The following is a 23,799-nucleotide window of genomic DNA, read 5'->3' as shown; positions in this document are numbered from 1 at the left end:
GTGTGTGTGTGTTTTTTTTAAAATTCGTTCAAAGTTCTTATTGGCAGTCGATAAGTATTTTTTTTAAAAGGAATTCTTTTTTGTCAGAAATCTTGCACAACCGAGACAAAAATTCAATGAAACTGTTCATTGTATTTTTTTTACAGAAATCTTGCACGACTGAGGACAAATGCAGGAAAACAGTTCTTAATTAAAAGGATTACTTGGAATCTTAAGCAAATCTTGGGTTCATGCGTTTTTTCTCTTTTCTTCCTTTTTCTCAATTAATAAATAATAAAATATTACTTGAAACTCTGAAAATTTATATCCTAACCTAATAATATATAAATATTTTAAAATAATTTCTCCTTTTTTAGTTTGAGTAATGAAATAAGAATTTCTGGGCTACATATGTTAAATATATGAAACCAAATATATATATATATATATATATATATATATATATATATATATATATACACTCGTGAGCAAAAAAAGATGGTCCAAACAAATTTTATACATTTTATTGTACTAAAAGCTATATTGAACAAAGAACAATTGAACAAAGAAACTTAAACGAGACTAATAACACAGAACAAGACATTTACTTTAATAAATGCTTAGGATGAAATCGCATTCCCTTTTGATTTCTTTAAGAGATCAATCCTTTTAGATATGCTCTCAACCAAAGTGGAACACTGTGGAAAAGAGATGCTATTCCATTCGCTTTGCACAGCTTCCCACAGTTTGTCATTGTTCGAAACAGTTGTTCTGGTCAATGCACGAGATATTATGAACCAAATATTCTCAACTGGGCTTAAATTGGGGCTTTGACCTGGCCAAAATATAACATCAATTGAGTTATCAGAAAACCATTTTTCTGTGACTTTAGCAGTGTGTGCAGGGGCATTATCATGTTGAAAAATAATGTTCTGGGATATTCCCAGTTTTTGAATACTTAATAACAGTTCTGTTTCTAATATTCGAATTCCTTTGCATTGATTGACTTTTCACATCTAATAAGTTCCCCAACTCCTGCTGCAGTAAAAGTCGCCCATACCATTATCCCTCCATTCCAGTGTTTAACTGTCGTTTTTATGCAACTTGGCGAAAATCTTTCTTCAGTTCTTCGATTGCACCATTCGGGAGCAACAAGAGCATCACTAACAAGTTAAAATCTTGATTCATCTAACCAGAAAACATTCCTGAACCAGTCTGTATCATTCTTGCGATAATACAAGAAAAATCTCTTTCTGTCATTGATATTCTTCTTAGATAAAAATGGCTTCTTTGCACACCTTTTAGAAGAAAATCCCATTTCTTTCATTCGTCTAGATATTATATATCTAGAAAGAGAATTTCCAGCCCCTGTTTTGAATTCTTTGCTATGGTCAACATAAGTTTTCTTTCGATCCTTCAAAACAGTTAATTTAAGCCTGTGGTCGTCCTTCAAAGTGAATGCTCTAGGGCGACCAGATCCAGATTTCCCTTTTACCAAGCGTTCGACTTCAAACCTTTGACCAATTCGTTTCACTGCAGAAAAAGATGTTTTCACATTTTCTTTTCTTAAAATATCCAAAATCTGCTTGTAAGTCATTTTGAACTGCCTTAATCCTGCAATTCGGTTTTTTATATCCTCACCAAGATGCGGTCTTACAATTTTTAGGATTCATTTTTCCACTTATGATTATATGCTATAATAATAATGATCTGCAAAATAGAAATTTTCAGTTAAAATTAACAAAAATTCATGGAAAAATATTGAAAAATGGATTTCTACCTTCTTTTACTCTTGGCCCATTGTTTTTTGCTCATGAGTATATATATATATATATATATATATATATATATATATATATATATATATATATATATATATATATATATATATATATATATATATATATTATTCATTTATCGTTTGGATAAACAAACTTAATTCAATGAAACTTTTAAATAATTAATTTTCATTAAAAATGTCTACATTTCTGCTGGTTGTAGCGATATCTGGATGATATTTAACCACAAAGGCTTTTATATCATTCAAATTGTTGCATATTTCTTTCAATACTGTTGTTGGTGCATCCTTCTTCCTTTCCTCTTCCTCTGAATGCTCCTCCTCAACAGACTTATTTTGTTCATTTTGAAGAAGTTCCTCTGTTGTCAGCTGAGATGCATGCTCCTCCAGTAGTTCCTCAACATCATGGCTAGGCTTTTACCTAGAGACACAATATCCTCCACAATTGCTTCAGCTTCTACAGAAGCAGCCTCCTTACAGAGACCCGCACTATCATCAAACCCTTCAAATTCACATTCTGTAACACAATCGGGCCACAATTTCCTCCATGCAGAATTCATGGTCCTATAAGAAACATCAGAGCATGCTTTATTAACAAGAATTATGCTGTGGACGATATTAAAATGATTCTTCCAGAAATCATGTAGGATCAGTTTGGTGTCATTGGTTACCTCAAAGCATTTTCTAAACAAAAACTTTGTGTAAAGCTTGCACACCTTTTAGAAAAAAATCCCATTTCTTTCATTCGTCTAGATATTGTATATCTAGAAAGAGAATTTGGTCCATTAGTCCACCTCTTGACCACTCATGCAGATGACTGCACATTATCACAACAGCCGTTTACCATTGATTTCTCGTTGGTATCGGCCATTGGTGTTTCCTGGGGTTGGGTGATAAAGTGCCTCCCCAAAATACCAGATTTGAACTGCACACTTCCAGTGGAGATCTGATTTGTACTCTCCCACCTCGGACTTTCCATCCTCCCTGACCCTTCATAACTAGTTGGTGTGGTGCCAGTCGATGTCATCTACACTTTTTTTTGGCACTTCACGGGGAACATTGACCCTGCATAAACGGGGTTTCATTTAATCGCTGCTCCCTGAGGTTTTCTTTTACTTTCTTCGCATATGTCTCATACACTTTTTTTGTAATCGAGCGTCTATTTTATTTTTTTATTTCTTTAATTAAATTTGATCGATAGTTTTATTCCATACTTGTTTTTATTTTATTTTAATTTATTTTTATTATATTTTCCACACTAAATATTTTTATTTTTTGTTACATTTATTTTTTTCATACATATTCAAATAATGCTTTTGGCCTTTCTTTTGTCTCAAATAGTACATTCAAAAAAGTTTTCATGATTAAAAAAAACAATGACAGCCTTTTGCCTATGCGCTTTTTAGGGAGCAACCATTAAATTAAAACCCATTTATGCAGGGTTCATGTTCCCAGTGAAGTACCTTTTATTTATTATTGTTGCTGTTGTTGTTGTTGTTGTTGTTGTTGTTGTTATTATTATTATTATTATTATTATAATAATAATAATAATAATAATAATAATAATAATAATAATGGTGCTTGTGCAGTGTATGCACCATGCTATATGTTAGATAGGATTTTCAAGTTAAATTTTATGGTATTTTATTTTCATTGAATTGTTAGGTGAAAGGGCAGAATAGTTAGAAAGCCCCCCTCCATTAAGAATGGCTTTCTAAATAACGTTATTTCAGCACGGTAAGTACATGGCACAAATACCAAACAATATTTATTTTTAAGATAAACACAAGAAAATATGTTAACTAAAATTTAATGTACTCTTTATTTTTAGTTCATATCAAAACTTTAATTAAAACTGATTAATTAATGAATTTTTAAAATGAATTTGTGTTTGTATGTCTCGGGAGAAAATAAAGAATTTCCTATTTCATTTCCCATTTCAGTCATTTACATTATTTACAGATAAAATGTTATAAAACAAACAAACAAGCAAACAAACAAAAACAAAAAAGGGGTCAAAATGTTTATACATTTTGAGCATCAGCATTCATTTTGCCCGTACCTAGTTATTTTAAAGCGCTAATTATGTAAACACGATTTTCGTCTCACATTTTCATTATTTTCGTACAATGAAAAATAAAAAAAAATTATTACTAGTTTATTTTGCCCTTCTTCATGTCAGTAGTACAAAAGTTGATATTTTTTTAGATTAGGTCCACCTCCAAAATTTTCTTTTAAATAACACCGTTTTCGACTATGCTGAATACGAAAATCGCATTGAAATTTTGCAGAAATAATTAGTTATCTTAAAAAGTTAAAAGCGAAAATGTGTGTATGTATGTATGTATGTATGTGTGTTCGCTTTTTGTGTATGTCTACAAAAGGCTTTTTTGGCCGTGATTCTTGGTTGGCTTGCTCCTTCTTAAAACTTTTTATATGCTATCTAAATAATAATATCTACGACTAAGAAACTCTGGTCGCAGCTATCTTTAATTTACCCGACTTTTACAAGCTATTTTCGAGATATTTTTTGATTGCCACGTAGTGGGGAAAACAGAAACTGGCTTTCAGCGCAAAACTAGGTCAAACATCACGCGGCTTAACGTTCTCGCACCTGTTAATTTCGCTTTATAAACGTCAACTTAACACACTTATCAATTCATCTTTTCCTGTGGTCAAGATGGTTAGATCGCAGGTTTTTTTTTTCGATTTCGTTTCCATCTCCGCATCAAAGGTTCGGGGTTCAAGCCTACCTTTCTACTAAAACTTTATTTTTCTTTTACACCTCCAAACACCTGGCCAACGTTTTTTTTACACCTCCAAACAACCGGGCAACGCCGGGTACCCCCCGCTAGTCGAGATATAAAAAGATGTATTATGCATTGTATTCTTTGGCGGCCATCTTTTTTACGCGTGTGCAGTGTCAGTCATAGATGAGTCGGTTTGTTTATGATGCGCACGCACGCGCGTAAAAAAGATGGCCGCAAAGGAATACAATGCATAATACAACTTTTTATATCTCGATAACTACTTATTTCTGAAAAATTTCAATGTGATTTTCGGATTCAGCACGGTCGAAAAACCTATCTAAGTCGTCATTTAAAAGAAAATTGTGGAGGTGGACCTAATCTGAAACTTTACCCAAAAGTTATATTGATAATATTAACTCATAATAAAGCTAACGACGGGGGGGGGGGGTTAATTCTGTGGTGAATTTTGAAGGTGCCTATGTCAAACAATGTTATGATGTTTGACTCAAACATCATAAAAAGAAAATGTATCTAATGCATAATAAAAGCGAAGGGACGGATTTGCTTTGACATCGTTTACGGTAGCGCGCTACAGAACATTAAGAAGTATGGTAGCTGACTATAACCAATGGAGCTTCAAAAATTAGAAAATAGATTAATATCCAATAATTGTTTTCCGAAGTGAACCCGTAGTATACGTCTGCTAAACAAAGCAATCGAATGTTTAAGTCATTATGTAAAACATTCGGTTGCAGAGTTATTTCCCCTTAGAAGTAGTTGTATGAAAACGAGGCTCGTTCGTCATCACGTTTAAATTTGTTTTTCTTAAAATTTCTTTTTTACAAATTTAAAGTAGTTATTTTGACTCATTTTTTCCAAATTCATTGTCGTAAAGATTTAAAAAAGTAAAAAAACAAAAAGATCTTACTAATAAATATAAATTAAGCGAAATAGTTTAAAAGAAATTGTTTAAATAGTAAAATCAAGTTGAGTTTGATCGCTGGGAGTTGTGGCGTACTTCTGTAATCTAGCTACTTGGAGGCTTGTTTGTGTGAACGATTTGAGTTCGGGAACCCTGGTGTATGTTCTGTTATGGCGATCGGGTGTCCGCACTAAGCCTGGCATCAATATGGTTTATCAGAGGGAGCTCTAATAGACCAGGTTGACTAAGGAGGGGTGACTCGGTCCAGGGCGGAAACGCAGCAGACAAAAGTCCCCGTGTGAGGCAGTAGTAGGATCGCGCCCGTGAATAGTAGTCATACACCACCCCGTTCAATATAATCGAACCACCAACTTTTTTTTTTTTTAATTTTTTAATTACTACTGACTTGTTAAACAAAAAAATAAAAAAAAAGAAGTGAATGAAACTAAAAAATAGTTTCAAATGTTTGTAGGTATTCAATATGTCAAAAATAATTAAAAAATAAAATCAAATCTTACAGTGAATTTTTACCCCCATGTTGATTTACACCAAATAAAAATGACGCTCTATTTTTTTTGTAGACGATTTCCTGCAAACAGCGATAAAAACTAAAACAAAAAACAAAACGCCCGCGCGCACACACACACACACACACACACACACACACACACACACACCTTCGTTATAATAGCAAAATTTGAACCCCACTACCACTTAGAGATAGACCTGCTTGTTTTCAGCAAAACAGAAAACAGTGAACAGTCTATTATTTAGAAAAGGTTGGACAGCCTTAGCCTTACTAATCAATTTTTGTTGTTTTTGTTTATTCCCCACTTCCTGGTAAATTAAATCTATTATTAAATGTAATGTAATCTCTGGTATATATTTATGTTTCAATAAAAGGTTTTCAAATTTAGGTTCAGCTTAAATAGGTAATCCCCTGGAGCGAATGTGGTATTGTTGTAACTAAAATATTTCTTGTTAAGAATAGGATAGACAATTTTAAGTATTTAAGACTAAGGATGACCAACGACACCCGTTATCCGCATACTTTTGAATAAAAATGTGTCTACTTTGTTCGATTTGTAATTTTTTATATTTTGTGCAAATAAATATTTCCAAGAATCTGCACTCTCCAGTTGGTATTTTCCAAACATCATCTAAAAATGAGAATATATATAATGAGATGGAGAAGGTGAAACTGTCTCAGTCAAAATTTGGATGTTGATTAGGCATGAGGATTTTTGGCTTTCCAAATAAATTGGTTAAATTTTAACTCTATAATTCTCATTCAGTTTTTTTTTTTTTACTTGTTCAACCCCCTCTTATAATTTAGCTAGATTATGTATAATTCCATAAAGTCTTATTTTTTATCTTGCTCTCCATGCTTTTTGTTTTGATAATTCCCTCTAATTTCCCCATTAGATGACAAGTGACTTAATTTGTCAAAGATGCAGATTTGTTTTCATAATTTCAAAAGAGATTTTTTTTTTTTTTTTTTTTACATGGAGGTCACCACTTATTAAGGCCCGGAGGCTACTCAGGGATAAGGGTTGTTATTATTATATCATTAGTATTTATTATTATATCATTAGTATTGGAGATTTGATAGAGTGTCTTACTTAAGGGGGCGGTTTGTCAGGAATTTGTTTATGTTGGATTTAAAAACATCCAAGTTGTAGTCAGGTGGGAAACAGGCAAAGGGAAGAGAGTTCTACAGTCGTGCACTTCTGAGAAAGAAGCTTTGTTCATGGAATCTACATTTGGATTTAGGCACAGATAAAGAGTGGGGAAAATTATTGACAGTAGTTTCAGCCAGACGGATGTTTCTCGTGAAAGATTGGCAAGGAGGGACGAGAGATTGGAGCTCAGACGAGCACTTGCCATGGAAATAATGATAAAACAAAGACATGCTCGCAACGTCTCTTCTGTGAGAGAGAGGCAGCAGGGAAGAGAAAAGGGCATCCCCCATTAAGCTACAAAGTCTATTTTGTACTCTGTTAAGGCAGGATAGGCTGTTTTTAGCAGCTCTTGCCCAGATATGGCAGCAGTACTTCATCCTTGGACGTACTTGGCTTTTATACAGATAGAGAATTGCATCAGTGGTGAGATATCTTCTGGAGTGGTAGAAAGATCCCACCATTTTCCCAGCATCCTTGGCAACAGACCTGATGTACGTGTTCCATTTCAGATCAGGAGTAAAGGTCAAACCCAGAAGCTTGTCAAAACATGGAGCCTCCCCAAGACGAGAGCCATCCATTTCAATTGATGCCAGATGGGGATCAGAGTTTTGATGATGTAAAGACAGAAGCTTGGTTTTAGATGCATTAAAAGTGACCAGCCACCTCTTCCCCCACTGTACCACGCGCTCAAGATCAGAGGACAGAGAATTAGAGAGAACTTTGTCATTTACGGCCTTTGACGTGTTGCCATAGATGGTCGTGTCATCAGCATAGATGTCAATGAATGATTTAAGTATGTGTTTTGGGAGATCATTGATTTAGATCAGGAAGAGAGTTAGGTGCAGGATAGACCCCTGAGGGACTCCAGCATTAATACTGTGAGCCTCTAATTTCTGCCCGTCAACCACTATTCTTATGAACCTATCAGAGAGAAATGATTTAATGATTGAGAAAACATTTCCAGTCATACCGTAGCTGGAAATCTTGTGAAGTAGACCTTTATGCCATACCTTATCGATATGTCAAGAGCAATTGCCCTGGAAAGGAAGCCTTTGTCAAGAGATTCACTAATCCTATGAGATATAACCGTTAGCACATCTGCTGTAGATCTTGCAGAGTGGAAACCATATTGCATGTCATTAAGAAGGTTGTTTCTGCTGAGGTGGTTGACTACTTCTTTATTTAATATGGATTCCAACAACTTACTCATGACACACAGGAGACTTATTGGTCTGTACTGAGAGGGAGATGACTTTTCATCTGAGTTCTTAAATACAGGCCATACTGATGAGGTTTTCCAGGATGTTGGAAAGCACTTCTCATTAAGGCACCGCTTAAACAGTTTTGTAAGTATGGGGGCAAATTCTGGTTTGAGCTTTTTCAGCACTATAATTGGAATGCCGTCAGGGTCAGTTGCTTTACTGGAATCAAGGTTATTGATTAGCTTGGTGACCTCATACACAGATATTTGTATGTTGCATAGCGTGCTGTCTGTTATAGGAGAAAATATAGGGAGTTGATGGCCTTGGTTGCATAGGGTAGAACTAGCTGCAAAGTTCTTGGCAAATAGTCTGGCCTTGTCTGATGCTGACGAGATGACTTCAGGTCCATTGATGATAGTTGGGATAGAATGCATGCTTCTGTTCAGGATCCTGTTTGCTATTTGCCAAAACTGTTGGGAACCAAGCCGCTGCTCAGCTACTTTGGATTTAACGGACTGAGCATATAGCTCTCTTGCATTTTTTATTACTCTTTTACAGTGGTTGCTGGCAGTCCTGAAAGCAGCTTTAGTCTCAGTACATCTATTACGTTGGTAGCTATGGAAAAAGTGATTTCTGTGCGCAATAGCAGCAGCACATTCTGGGGAGAACCATGGCTGGCTGTTAGGTTTTTGTTGAAATCTTTTGGATGGTATGAATCGGTCTATGCCTACAATTAACCATACGGTCAGGTCTGATACTATAGAGAACACATCCTTTTTAAAGATGGAATGTAGAGGTAGATCAGATATGAATGCACGGAAGCTATCCCAGTCAGCCATAGAGTATCGGTATACAGTACGGTGGAGAGGTACGTCTGAAGACTTATTACATTTCATTTTTATCTTAACTGCTACAACAGACTGGTCGGAGGATCCCAGAGGAGATAGAATGGAACATGAACATAGCTCAGGGGAAGTTGTGAGGAAAAGGTCTAGCAGGCTTGCATACTGACCGGTAGTATTGGGCAGACGGGTGGGTTCGTGAACAATCTGAGTGAGGTCATAGGCAGTGGCAAAATCATGACAGAACCTCCCCTCGCCATCGGTCTTATTTGAGTGGGTCAGCCATTCCACATTATGGACATTGAAATCACAGCAAATGTGAATGTTAGCCGAAGGATGAGCAGACAAGATGTGGTCAATTTTCTCAGATATGCTCTTAAAGATAGTAACCCCACTGGTGTGGGGGCGATAGAGGGCAAATATAAATGCAGTAGTGTAAGCTAGTGCAACCGGAAGCATATATAAGGTAAATGCATGATGAATAAAGCTTTTAAGATCTGCATCAACTTTTCAGCTGACAAATCTGCTTTTCTGCTACACTTAGCAAATGCGGATTCTTATACAAACACATGAGATTTTACCTTTACTTCTATATTTCGTATAATTTTGTAGGATAAGATTTATTTTGTTTACCAACTTGTCAGTTCATATTGTATATTGTATATAGAAGTTTTAATTTGGCACTTCATTAAACAATTTTTCTTTCTATTTACCATATAGTCACCACTTATCAAGGCCTGAATGCCACTCAAGGATAAGGGTTAATGGGTACCGTGATAATGGCAATTTGATAAAACTCAACAATAAGGAGAATCAATTCATATGACTATGTTTGTTTACTTAAGGTTTTTCGCTTATCACAAAAAAAAAAAAAAAAAAAAATAGAAAATACTAAAACATGTCTCATATCTTTGGGACTGAGTTATGTTTTTAAACTGTTCTGTGAATCGGAATACTTGAAAAAGTTACATTTTCAATTAAATAAAGTGAATTCAATGCGTTTTTTTTAAATTGCTAGATGAAAGATAATGTTTTTAAATTGCAACAAAATGTACATTACATAAAATAAATCCAAGGTAATTTTTTGATTCAATTTAAATTAAATTTTTATATCTTACTTTATAAAATTTATAAAAGTGTACTTTGAGGATAAATAAATTTCAAATTGAATCTTGTACCTTTATTTTTAAAGCCTATAGTAAAAACATTTTGTTTAACAATTATCATGCCTTGGATGAAATGCTTTTCTAACTTGTATCTTATCTTTTTAAGATTATATTTTAAAACCCTCCTTCTCTCTATTTCAGTTTGTATTTCTCCTCACACCACAACTCATTTTTGGAACCCCCTCTTTATATTATTACAGGTCTGAATATTTTCTCTCATTTTTTACAACTCCCTCTTTATGATACAGGTCTGAATAATGAGAAAATCTGAAATTTTTTAACAAAAACTTTAAAATAACTTTGTTAGATTAAATTTTTTAAAACTTCTTTCAGAATAGAAAATCATTAAAATTTAATAAGGAACATATTTCATATAGGTTTCATTAACAAATATTCAGTACATAACGAGAAAAATAGAGATGAAAATTTCAAAAGGACTATATAACTGGCTACGGTCAATAGTAGTCCTCGTCAGCGAAAATCTGTGTTATTGTTATTCTATTATTATTATTTAAGACATTTTGTGTCCTGCTCTTTCATGTGAGGACTAATATATAAATTCGTATTCCTGTCTGTTTGTTTGTTTGTTTGTTCACATACTCTCATTTATTTCTATATATAGTTTCATTCTTGCAAACTAGATACAATTAAGAGATCATGTCATTTGCATATGACATTAAGAAAAGTCTATTTTATTAAATAGCGTTATCTTAATTAATGTTTCTAACGAGAGAATTGTTTTAAGTGTTCTATTTAAAATTGTTATTTAACAAATTTTAAACAATAATTCTATTGATAACATATTTAATTTATTTGGAATTATTATTCGAATATCGAATTAAAAAAAAAACTTTTATAGTTATTTGCCCCTTAGAATCTTCAGACCATTTCATTTGTTTGTTATTATTCTTTAAACAGCTATACAGAAATCGGTAAATTTATACGATGTGACCCAGCGTTGTTTAATACCTAAAAAAAAATAAAGATCTACTCCCCCCCCCTCTGAATTAGACAATTTACACTTTTCTTTCTTTTTTCACGTTAACCTCATCGATTACAAACTTAAATTTCTAATTAAAAAAAATAGGTAAATTTTTATGACGTGACCCAGCATTGTTTAACCTCTAAAAATAAAAAAATTAGGACCTACTTTTTTCGACCCTAATATGTTAAACAGCCTTTATAAATAATATGAAAGAAGAAATTTTGAAATAAAAGAAAATTAACATGTTAAAGTGGGGATCACTTTTCTATATAAATTTTACGTAAACTGTGCACCCACTTTTTGGCCACAAATCATTCAACAAGACATGTCATCTCTAGCATTTTTTCAAGTTTGGTGATTGAGGGGTGCGGCAAAACATGACAAATACAGTTTTTTTTTTGTGGTGGGGCGAGAATTACATTGGAAACATGAAATAATGATAAATTTAATTAATTTTTATGACACCATTCTAACAATTTTATAAACAAAATGAACCCCAAAATATGACAAATTCAGTTTTTTATTTTGGAGGGGGGGATTACTTTTGAAATATAAAATTACGAAAAATTTAATTTAATTGTTTTTGGAATTAATTTTTGGTAGATCTTCATTTTTTTTAGGGGTTCTACCACTTGTTTTTTTTTTTTTTTTTTTTTTTTTTTTTCGATCGCACGGGCATTCGCTGCTATTTTTATTGAAACAAAAGTTGTAATGATTTATTTTTAATTATTTATTTTTTAGGGGGTGGGGTCTTTACAGTCCTCAATATCCGGAGAATAGTTTCTTCTATTTGTATCCATTCTGCCGAAATATCTGGTGGAGAGGGTATCAGGTACTTCTTCTTTTTGGGGGCGATTACATTTACATGTTTTTATCCGTTCTTTTATTTTTGGAATTGTTGTGAGGGTATCCATGTTGCCCATGATGAAAATGATTAGTATAGCAGATGTGTTTCAAACGGAACTTCATGTCAACCCAGGCAATGCTGGGTACCCATGCTAATATATATATATATATATATATATATATATATATATATATATATATATATATATATATATATAAAGCAAAAAGAAAAAAAGAAAAAACAACAACAACAAAAAAAAAACAACAGCAAAAAAAAAAAAAAAAAAAAACAACTCTGGTAATTCGCCTAACCGAACCGATAACCCTAAGTTCGAGTACTACCACTATTAATTCATTATGACTTGGCGAAATGACTTATCTCCCTTGTTTTATGTGCATTTGCGCCCTTATCAATGGCGAATCGGTAATACATGATAAAATTGAATTATATTTTCAGTTAAAAATTCTACTCGATAGCTTTCCTTAATGCTTGGTGTTGATACTTAATATTGCCTGATACGTAAGTATATTAAAGAGTGTTCCTGTTAATTTATTTGAAATTGGCATATTTCAGGTGGTTATTTTATGAACACACACACGCAGACACATTAGAAATTGTCCGAGTTATTTCCCTTTAGAATTGATCGTATGAAAACGAGGCTCGTTTAAATGACATGTAATTTTTTTTTATTTTTATAAAATTCCTTTTATTTAATCTATATGAGATTTTATAGCTAAATAAAAAGAAATATTGTATCAAAAAACTGAAAATATTATTTCTTTATAAGGCAGAATGTTTAAGAATATTGTGTTGAATTAGTTAAAACGAGCAATTTATGAATGCTGGGAGTTGTGGCGTACTTCTGTAATCTAGCTACTTGGAGGCTTGTTTGTGTGAACGATTTGAGTTCGGGAACCCTGGTGTATGTTCTGTTATGGCGATCGGGTGTCCGCACTAAGCCTGGCATCAATATGGTTTATCAGAGGGAGCTCTAATAGACCAGGTTGACTAAGGAGGGGTGACTCGGTCCAGGGCGGAAACGCAGCAGACAAAAGTCCCCGTGTGAGGCAGTAGTAGGATCGCGCCCGTGAATAGTAGTCATACACCACCCCGTTCAATATAATCGAACCACCAACTTTTTTTTTTTTATTATTATTTTTTAATTACTACTGACTTGTTAAACAAAAAAAAAAAAAAAAAAAAGTGAATGAAACTAAAAAAATAGTTTCAAATGTTTATAGGTATACAATATGCCAAAAATAATTAAAAAATAAAATCAAATCTTACAGTGAATTTTTACCCCCATGTTAATTTACACCAAATAAAAATGACGCTCTATTTTTTTTTGTAGACGATTTTATTTTTATGCAAACAGCGATAAAAACAAATAAACAAAAAAAAAAAAACGCACACACACACACACACACACACACACACACACACACACACAAGTAGATTCTTCGTTATACGAGGGGCATGCAATATTTAATGCCTCTGACCCACTTCCCGTTGTCTGATCTAGCTGAAATTTTGTATGTACAATGATTTATATCTCTACGGGTTATGTGGCAAATTACAGCTCTGAACTAATTGTGGTTTCTGTTTTACAGGTGTTTGAACTGAGTCAGGTGTGAAATGGAGCCTTTTGAATGTCGAGCAGTGATCTGGTTTTTGTATTTCATAGGACGCACACCACAGGAGACTTTTGATGAATTGAAAGAAACATGGTGATAATGCTCCATCATAAGACCTTGTAAAACGCTGGCATCGTGAATTCAAACGTGGCCGGAAGTCTGTGGAAACAGCTCCCAGACCTGGTTGTCCCCCCCATCCTTCTGCCATTGATGAGGCATCTGTCCGTCAAGTTGAGGCTACCATTTTGGAAGATCGGCGCATTACTATTCGCCAAATAGCTCAAGATGTCAAGATTAGTACAGAGTCTGTGGAAACTATCATTCATGACCATTTGCATATACATAAGGTGTCTGCTAGATGGGTTCCCAGGTTGCTCACACCATTCCAGAAGCGAGAATGCGTTGAGTGCTCGAGGATGAATTTGGAGATGTGCCAAGAAGATGAGTCAAAGTTTTTAATAAGACTGATTACACAGGATGAAACCTGGGTCCATCACTATGATCCAGAGACTAAAGCCCAGTCAATGTAGTGGAAGCACTTGGACTCACCACCTCCAAAGAAGGCAAGGGTGCAGCCCTCTGCTGGCAAGGTCATGCTCACAGACTTGAGGAAATTAAGGGAAGCTATAAAAATCAAGAGGCGGGGACAGATCAGCAAAGGTACTCTCCTCCTGCAGGACAACGCTCCGGTTCACAACTCGGATGTCGCCAGATCAGGAGCACGGACGTGTGGTTATGAAATCCTGCCCCATCCTCCCTACTCTCCTGACCTTGCACCCTCTGACTTTCACCTCTTTCCAGCCATAAAGTTGTTTTTTAAAGGAAAGCATTTCCCAGATGATGCAGCCTTGATTTCTGAAGTCACGTCGTGGTTGGAGCACCAACTGGGGTGTTCTACAAAAACGGTCTCCAGAGCTGCATCAAACGATGGGAGAAATGCATAACTCTAGGTGGTTCCTATGTAGAGAAAGACTAATAACTGTGCCAAGTTTTGTTGCTCTACTTCTATGAGAAGTGGGTCCCGGGCATTACTTACTGCACGCCCCTCGTAATAGCGAAATTTGAAATATTGAATTTCAAGTAAAACCAATGGTATCTATTTAATTGTCATGTTGCAGTAATGAACATATCAAAATATTACGAAAATCAATAATAGTTTTCGAAGACATTTAGCAAAACAAATTTAGCCTAGAATTGTCACTTTTCAGAAATAACTACCTCCCTTTTGTTACAATTAGAACTCTCTGTCTTCTTTTTTGTAAAACTTAATTTTCACTAATTGTCTTCAAAAAACTAGTTTCATTAATAATTAATATTCTACCTTATCATTTTTTCGTAATTTTGGGATATGCTCAGTACTGCGTCATGACAATTAAATAGATACCATTGATTTTACTTGAAATTCAAGATTTCGCTATTATAATGAAGAAGAACCAAAAAATAAAATAAATATTTCAGAATTTAAAGTGAATGATCAATTTCGCATACAAATCCAACAGAAAATGATCACACATTTACAGGCCACCAAGCTTTTTAACTGGATAATATTTTAAGAACATATAACCATTTTTTAAAGGGCTGGTTGGTTGTTTTTGTTTGACGGCATATCAACCCTTTTCAGATTATGTAATGTCAAATACAGTGATTTTGAAGAAAATTTTTTTAATAGAATATATTTATAGTGGACTGGTGGATATAGAAGTATATATCCCCCAGTCGTACAAAATAGGTAAAAATGAATTGAATTGAGAAAGAAACGAACAACGTGTTTATCGAAATAAACGCATTAGAATTTATTTCATGAAGAAACAAATGAAAGGAAAAGGTACAGCACGTGTTTAGTTTGGTGTGCGTCTCTCGCTGTTAGCTGGTGAGAGGGAAAGTCTATTGTTGTAGAGAGAGAGAAAGTCAATCCAGGCCATGGAGAGAGAAAGTGTGTAAGGTGTATGTACTGTCTGTTTACTCTTGCCCCACACAAAGTAGCAGGGGACTTGACTCGCGTGGGTGCGTGTGCCCCGTAAAGGAGCGGTTGGTCTGTCGATCGCTCAGCTCGGGAGCCGAATCGAAAAAGGGTAAACAACTCAGGTCCCTTGCTTTTGTAGTTGTTTCTGGCGTCCTTTACGCATGTGTGGATTTCCTGTAAAGGGGGAAGTGACGTTGCCCATGTGTGCATATGTGTGCGTACATGTGTGTACGTTAGCATATGTGTGCATGCACATGAATTTGAGTGTATGCACGTGAACGTGAATATATGTATGTGTGTGTACGTGCGCACGTATGTTTGTGTGCACATATATGTAAGACAAGAAACGTGGTTTGAAATGTGAACGCATGTTTTTGTGTGAGACTAGAAAAGGCTTGCACATATTTTTTTTTTTTCAAGTCGGATTCTATTTAACCCATAGTTGGGACCCTAACAGGTACTACCAGTCCGGGTCAGAGTGGACCTTGGAGCAATGGCAATTAAAGAGTGGCTCCACACTCCCCAAAGCCCACAAGCTGGGGCCTCACCATCGGATATAGTTTAAGGTCATATACAGGACGTTTTTTAAAGGGAGTTTTTCCCACGACCTTATACTGCAAAAAGTTAACTTACAAAAATAAAAAAAAGCAAAAAACAAAAAAAAAAAAAGGAATGGCCAAGGGTGATTTCTAAGAAATAGTCGATTGAAAAACTGATAATCCAGTAACAAGATGACAAGAAGTAGTATAATTTTGATGCTTTTCACACTCTTTGTTCAAGATTTAGTAGTATTTGATCTGTCATCCCAAACCAGTGTCTGTTCAGCACAGATCACAACATACTGCTCAAGGACCGCCAATCTTGAAACAACCTTAACCAATTTCATCTTAGATCTCATCGCTGCAAATCAAACCATCTCATTGTCTGTCAGCTAATTATGCACTTGATGTTGATTAGAAATAACTCGGACTCCATCTCTTTCTACTGGTCATCTGTATTATCTCTTAAGATTGTTAGCTTCTCGCAATTACAAATTAAATAAAAGATTTATTAGCACTTATGTGGCGAACATCCGTGGCCTGTGTCGAAAATTTTTGTGAGGCATACAAACACACACGCACACTCACACACATTTTCGCTTTTATATATATATAGACTAGCCTGGGTGCCTGGCGTTGCCCGTGTGTTTAGAGGTGTGTGTTGAGAAAAAAAAAAGTAGTAGGCAGGCTCGAACCCACGACATGAAGGCGGAAAAGAAAGTGGAGGTGTATGTAAGGGTGTTGGTTGAGAAAAAAAAAAAAGTAAATTTCGAGCGCAAAAAAAAAAAAATAGGAGTAGTAAGCAGGTTCGGACCCATAACACGCCAGAGGAAAAACAGGTGAAAAAAAAAAACTGTCTTACCGATGTGCCTACCATGGTTGTGACGTCACGGGCGGTTGAAATAACATCCTTTAAGCAACGTCGTGAACGCGAGGGTTGAATGACTTGCAAAAAATGTCAGCAAAAAAAAAAATCGACCCTCCCTGTATAAAAGTGCCCAGTTGAGGGTAAAGGAATTAATGTTTTTGGCCAATTTTTCAATATTTGTCATCCAAAGGGTCCAGCTTCAAAATGATACCGATCTCATGAAAATCCGTCGCCTGTTTCGAAAGTTTTAGGCAGACATACAAACATACATGCATACATTTAAACAGATTTTTGCTCTTTATATTATAGATATATTTTTCAGCCAATGGGAAGAGTTAAAAATATCTCCACCAAGGTTATAGTCAGCTAACATACTTCCTAATTTCCGACATAGCACAACCGGAAGCAGTGACAAGGCAAATCATTTTCTTTAACTTTTTTCTCTCATGTCTATATCTCCCTGTCTGCATGTACTCCTTTTTTATTATGTTTTTCATATATTTCTTTTTATTTCATAATCACTGAAAAAGATTTTTCAGTCTTATTTTAATTAAGAATTATTGAAATTAGTTTTATTTTTTTTAGAATTATTGAAAACACTTTTTGCAGAAAAACTTTTACTTTTATGATTTCATAAACATCTATCTATCTATATATCTATAAAATTGAAAGTATCTGTCTGTATGTGTGTCTGTCTGTATACATTTTCCTACGCAATAACTCTGTCAATTTTCAGTCTACAGACTCGAAATTTTATATACAGGGTACTGAGATTTGGAAAAATCTTTGTAATTCGTTTTCGGCCAGAAATTTGGCTGTTAAGGGGTCAAAATTCAACGATTTGACCTTTGAGAACTCTACCAAACTCCTCCGCCAATTTTGGGTATAAACAATTGAAATTTTAGATATAGGTTCCTTGGACATGGATCTAACTTAATAACTTGATTTGACCCCAAAACAATAAATGTTAAGGGGTCATAATAGGGGTCAAAGTTAAAAATATTTTACCTCTGCGGTCTCTACTAAATTACTCAGACAATTTCTGGTCTAAACATTTGAAATTTTACATAAAGGGTATTCAGAGATAGGGCAAGCTTTTTAATCGGTTTGGGTCGAAAATTTGAGCTACAAATATATAAATGTATGTATGTATGTTTGTATGTATGCCTAAAACTTTCGACAGAGGCGATGGATTTTCACAAGATCAGTATCGTTTTGAAGCTCGACCCTTCAGACGACAAATACCGAAAAATTGGCTAAAAACATTAATTTCTTCACCCTCAACTGGGCACTTTTCTACTGGGGGGGGGCGCTTTTTTCGCCGAAAGTCATCCCCTCTTTTCGATTGTCTAGCCTTAATTTAAACCTACATCACCTCCGGTTTGATGGTGGTCGTAACAGCAAAGATGTCACGTTTTTTTTCCAATTCTTCTCCTCCTTCACGGTACAGGTTCAAGCCTGCCTTCCTATTATCCCCCCTTTTTTTTTTGCTCAACACACACCTCCAAACACCAGGGCAACGTCGGGCACCCATGCTAGTATATCTATAAAAGTGAAATTGTCTGTGTGTGTGTGTCTGTGTGTATACGTTTCCCTACCAAACTGCTCTGTCAATTTTCAGTCTACAGACTCGAGATTTGACATAAGGGCTATTGAAATTTTGGAAAATCTTTTTAATCGGTTTTTGGATAGAAATTGGCCTGTCAAGGGGTCAAAGTTCAACAATTTGGCCTTTGAAAACTCTACCAAACTCCTCAGCCAATTTTTGGTCTAAACACTTGAAATTTTAGATATAGGTTACTTGGACATGAATCAAACTTTTTAATTTGATTGGAGCCGAAAACAATAAATGTTAAGGGGTCAAAATTCGAGTCAAAGTTTAAAAAAATTGACCTCTGCGGTCTTTACCATATTACTCGGCCAATTTTTGGTCTAACATTTGAAATTTTACATAAAGTGTATTCAGACATAGAGCAAGCTTTTTAATCGGTTTTTGACCAAAATCAGGTTTGGGTGAGAATTTGGCTGCTAAGGAGTCAAAGTTGAAAGAGTTGACCTTTGCAGACTCTACCAAACTCCTCCACCAATTTTGGGTCTAAACACTTGAAATTTTAGATGTCGGTTACCTGGATATGAGTCAAACTTTTTAATATATATATAAGAATGCACATAAAGTTATAAACAGCACATAGGGCCCGAGCAAAGCCGGGCTGAACTTCTCGTTTCTCATAAAATTTCAAATAAAATAAAAACTTTTATTGTTTGATTTTATTTTTTAATTTAATTTTAAATTAAACAATAAAAGCTTTTATTTTATTTGATTATCAAAAGTGCAAATAAAGACTAATAGGGTTATTTTTATCTGTATGATTTTCAAAATTGTTATTGTATACTTTTCAATAATGTCCTTCTCTTATATTTTATTTCAATAAATCGCTTCACAATAGAAATATTAAAGAACAATAGAAATGAAGGAACTGCTTTGCTTTGTCACTGCTTTCAGTAGCACTATGCCGGAAATTAGAAAGTATGTTAGCTGACTATAACCTCCATCAAAAAACAATAGAAGAAACTGTTAAAGATTTGGCGATAACCTACTTGGAGCCGTTCCCCACACTATATAAAGAAAAAGCATAAATTATTAGCAGTTCAGTCCTGTCTCAACAAATCATCACCATATAAGGAAATGACAGTGGTCAAGAGGTTAACGACATGAACTGACGACTTGGTGGCCCAATTTCAGATCCGGTTTGTGCCACAAAACCTACTTTTAATTAGAATATTGGCAATCTTCACGTGGTCCCTCCCGTAAGTACCTGATGTCTGCCTTGAAAAAATCTGACTAGAATAATATCAGGGAAACCAATGTTGACAATAGAATCTTTGGATTCTTATAATATGATGATGATCGCCATATAGCAATTTAAACAGCATACACATTCTCCATATCAAACGAGTATTATTTAAAACAACCATTGGAAAAAAGACAAACACATTTAACTGTTTATATTCACACCTCTGCAGAATCTTAACATGTGCTGAAAATATTTCAACTGAAGTATTTGTGGGCTCACTTCAAATTGTACAAGTGTTTAAATCCTCTATACCACGGGTGGCCAACCTTTTCATTCCATGCATCAGTATTTTTTTACAATCAATTCTCATGCGCCACACAAACATCCACTTCCTTTCTGTCTTTCAAAATATGTCGTAATATGGACATATTTTCAAGTTATAATAACATACATTAATTTGAAAAATATATACTTCATAATTTCGTTATACAACAAACATATAAACAAACATATAAACCAACATTGTCCAATTTATTACCCCCCCACCCCCCAAAAATGTAGCATTTGTAAAGGAAAGAATTCTTTTTTTTTTTTTACAAAGGGGTCACCACATATCAAAGCCCGGAGGCCACTCGAGGATGAGGGTTAATGTGTGTATTGTAGTCATTGGGACAGTTGCATAATATTCGTTTGTAGAAGAAATTTGGTATAAATACATCATTTACGCGGACGGCTGGACGAAAACTTGTTTATGTTGGACTTGAAGATAATGACATTGTAGTCAGCTGGAAAGCAGACCAGCAGAACAGAGTTCCACAGTTCTAGGAAAGAAGCTTTATCCATGGAATCCATGTTTAGGTTTAGGCAATGATAGAAAGTGGGGGAATTTTTTTATAGTGATTTTGGCTAAACAAGTGTTTTTTGTGAAGGATTGGTCGGGGGGGGGAATCATAGATTGGAGCTCAGTCGAACACTTGCTATGAAAATAGGAATAGGGCAGGGAAAGGCTCAAAACGTCACTTCTGTGGGCAAGAAGCTGTAGAGAAGAGAAAAGGGCATTGTCTACTAGGTTACAAAGTCTGTTTTGAACTTTGTCAAGGCAGAATAGGAACTTTGTGCAACTCCTGCCCAGATATAGCAACAGTATTCCATCCTAGGACCTACTTGGCTCTTATACAGGTAGAGAATTGCATCAGCAGTGAGATATCTACTGGAGCAGTAGAATGCTCCAACCATTTTTCCAGTGACCTTGGCTACGGATTTGATGTATGTACTTCATTTCAAATTCTACACAACACTTTTTAATTCCCGCTGATCATTTTAATTATTTTAAAAAGTAATAATAGTAACATATAAGCTCACGCATAGCTTAAATATGACTTTTGGACCTGCTTCGTTTTTACCAAACCAGTTTGTAACTTAAGGCAACAAACAATTCTCCAAGTTGGGATCGGACAGAAACATAATCTCACTTTATATGTGGTATGCTAACAAGCTTAACCGCAGTACGCAATGTTCGCCATCAAGACAAATATCTGGCAAACGTGATGAATCACAATATTACTATGTAAATGTTGTTAAAATGTCACAACGCTAGTTACTGGATGACATATATTTTTAACTACTGTAAAACCATAGTAATGTAATTCCAAATTTTAGATCAATCTAGCAGTTAAAAAGGCACTTGTGCATTGCATGGACGGTAGCATTGTTAGGGGGGCGATAACTCCAATTTCTTCTTAGTCAAATAAAACGGCCAATAAATAACAAGCAAGATATTTTTTTTTCCAAACACAAAAATATTTGAAAACCAAAACATTTATCGTATAAAATATATCAATATATAATTGTAAAAACATTTATCGAAAAGTCTGCATTAGAAAATATAATTTTAATAAAGCAATTCTTGAATTAAAACAACATTGGATTCCCCCTCGCACCTCGAAACATTTTTTGAATTAAAGCAAAATTAGATTTTTTCCGAACAATTTAATATTTTAAATGAAACATTTTTGAATTAAAAGCAACATTGGATTTTTTTCGAAACATTTTTTTAATTAAAGTAAATTTTCACTGTAGCAAAATATAGTTTTAATTTTCTTGTGGCACCTATTGAAGGGTCAACAATATATTATTACAATAGAAAAATGCGAGCATGAAAAGTAATATGATTAAGCTTAAACATGGAAAAGTAAAGGACTAGTTGTTAATTTTATAACTTAAAATATTGCAGCATTAAGAATTGATTTCATAATGTTTAATTGAATTAAAAAAAAAATAATGCTGCAATATTTTAAGTTATAAATTTATTATATTTTTTACTAGAATATCTTATCCTTTTCTTTTCTAGTTTTAACAACTAGTCCTTTACTTTTCCATGTTTAAGCTTAACCATATTACTTATGCTCGCATTTTTCTATTGTAATCCATGATTTTTCAAGGATTCCAATGAATTCACTTGTTCTTTGTTTAATTTCAGTCTTATTTTTTTTCCCCCATAAACGTAACATACACATATGTAATAACAATATACGGCACTCGTCTGCTTCAATAAAATCCCCTCAATTATCCCCCCTTTCATTCTTTCATTTTGCCTGTTTCACTTGTTACTTCTCTTTTCGCGACAGCAGTGAATTAGTAGCAACACTAGTCGCTGAAGTGACATGGTTGCTATAGAAACCATTCATAAAAACGTCACTCACCTCCTTATGTTTTTTTACGATTTTGGACACCACTGAATTCATCATAACTTTTGATTTACTGAACGAAAATTGAAAAATCTTTTTCACAATATAGCTGAGCAGGTGATCTATAAACTGTAATAATTGTTTGAAATTTGGTCGAAAAATGAGTGAGCAGTGAAGCTTTAAAGCAGTTCTAAATGACTAAAACTGCCACTTAGCCATATATTCAAACACTACCGAGTTTGAATGATAGTTTTAATTTTTAAATTAATAAACAATTTGAATGTAGAGAAGTACCACCTGGCGACAGTTTAGTGAAATGCACCAAAAAAAAAAAAAAAAAATAGCACTGTCCATGTAATGTAGAAGTGCCGTTAAAAATTAGGTTTAAAAGAAACAGAACAATGCTGCAAAGGACGTGCAAGAAATATAAATCACTTAATAAATGAGCAGAAGTGGATTAGTTTCATGTCATCATCAAAATGATTGTAAGCATCCAGGGCATCACTTATGGTTCATACGCTAAAAGTTGGCCATCACTGCTCTATATTTTTGATGTTTATTAAATAAAGCGTATGTAATTTATTTGTATGAAATATGGTGTTAATTTATTCACTTTGCATTAATTATTTTAGAGTGTGATACTGCGATATTACTTTAAAACTTTCTTATTATTATTGACGCTCTTGTAAAATATTAAATATTCATCCGATCGACAATCAATAATGCTACAATAGTCCATTAAAAATGGATAGTTTTGGGTTTGGCTTGGAAAATTTTGGTATGATATTTAATATTGTTTTATGTAGAATAACATTTAAAAATCCTACAAAATCCACCCCGATAATAAAAAGTTAGAGCCGAGATAGTAAAGAGGAAGGAAATGCTTAATTTTAATTGTATCCTTGTAATAATCTACACACATATGAAGGTGAGTTTTTCTGTCACACTGACATTGATATTAAAAGCCTACTTTCCCTATTTAAAAATTATTAAACTGAACTTCTTAATATACTCAGTCATAGATATGCGAGCGACTTCATAAAGATTAACTGAGTTGCACATTCCTTTTGACAAACAAACTTTCATTAATTAATTATTCATTTTTATATTTTCTTATTGGATGATTAGATTCATTTAACT

The 23,799-nt window shown here is 34.2% G+C and overlaps 1 protein-coding gene across 1 annotated transcript in view; it reads left to right on the top strand.

Annotated features, from left to right (window-relative positions):
* The first annotated feature begins 12,555 nt into the window (after nucleotides 1–12,555).
* The window catches only part of LOC145277621 (ketosamine-3-kinase-like), a 90,180-nt gene continuing 78,936 nt past the window's right edge, over nucleotides 12,556–23,799 (top strand). The window contains exon 1 of the mRNA XM_080129166.1: nucleotides 12,556–12,692. The gene's annotated coding sequence lies outside the window, so the exon portion shown is untranslated. The remainder of the gene's footprint in view (nucleotides 12,693–23,799) is intronic.

Source organism: Euprymna scolopes, chromosome 1 (assembly GCF_053919585.1).
Source record: "Euprymna scolopes isolate OS-2025 chromosome 1, ASM5391958v1, whole genome shotgun sequence".
Lineage (NCBI taxonomy): Eukaryota > Metazoa > Mollusca > Cephalopoda > Sepiida > Sepiolidae > Euprymna > Euprymna scolopes.
Note: the sequence above shows the minus strand (reverse complement) of the source record. Positions and strands in the feature narration are given on the sequence as shown.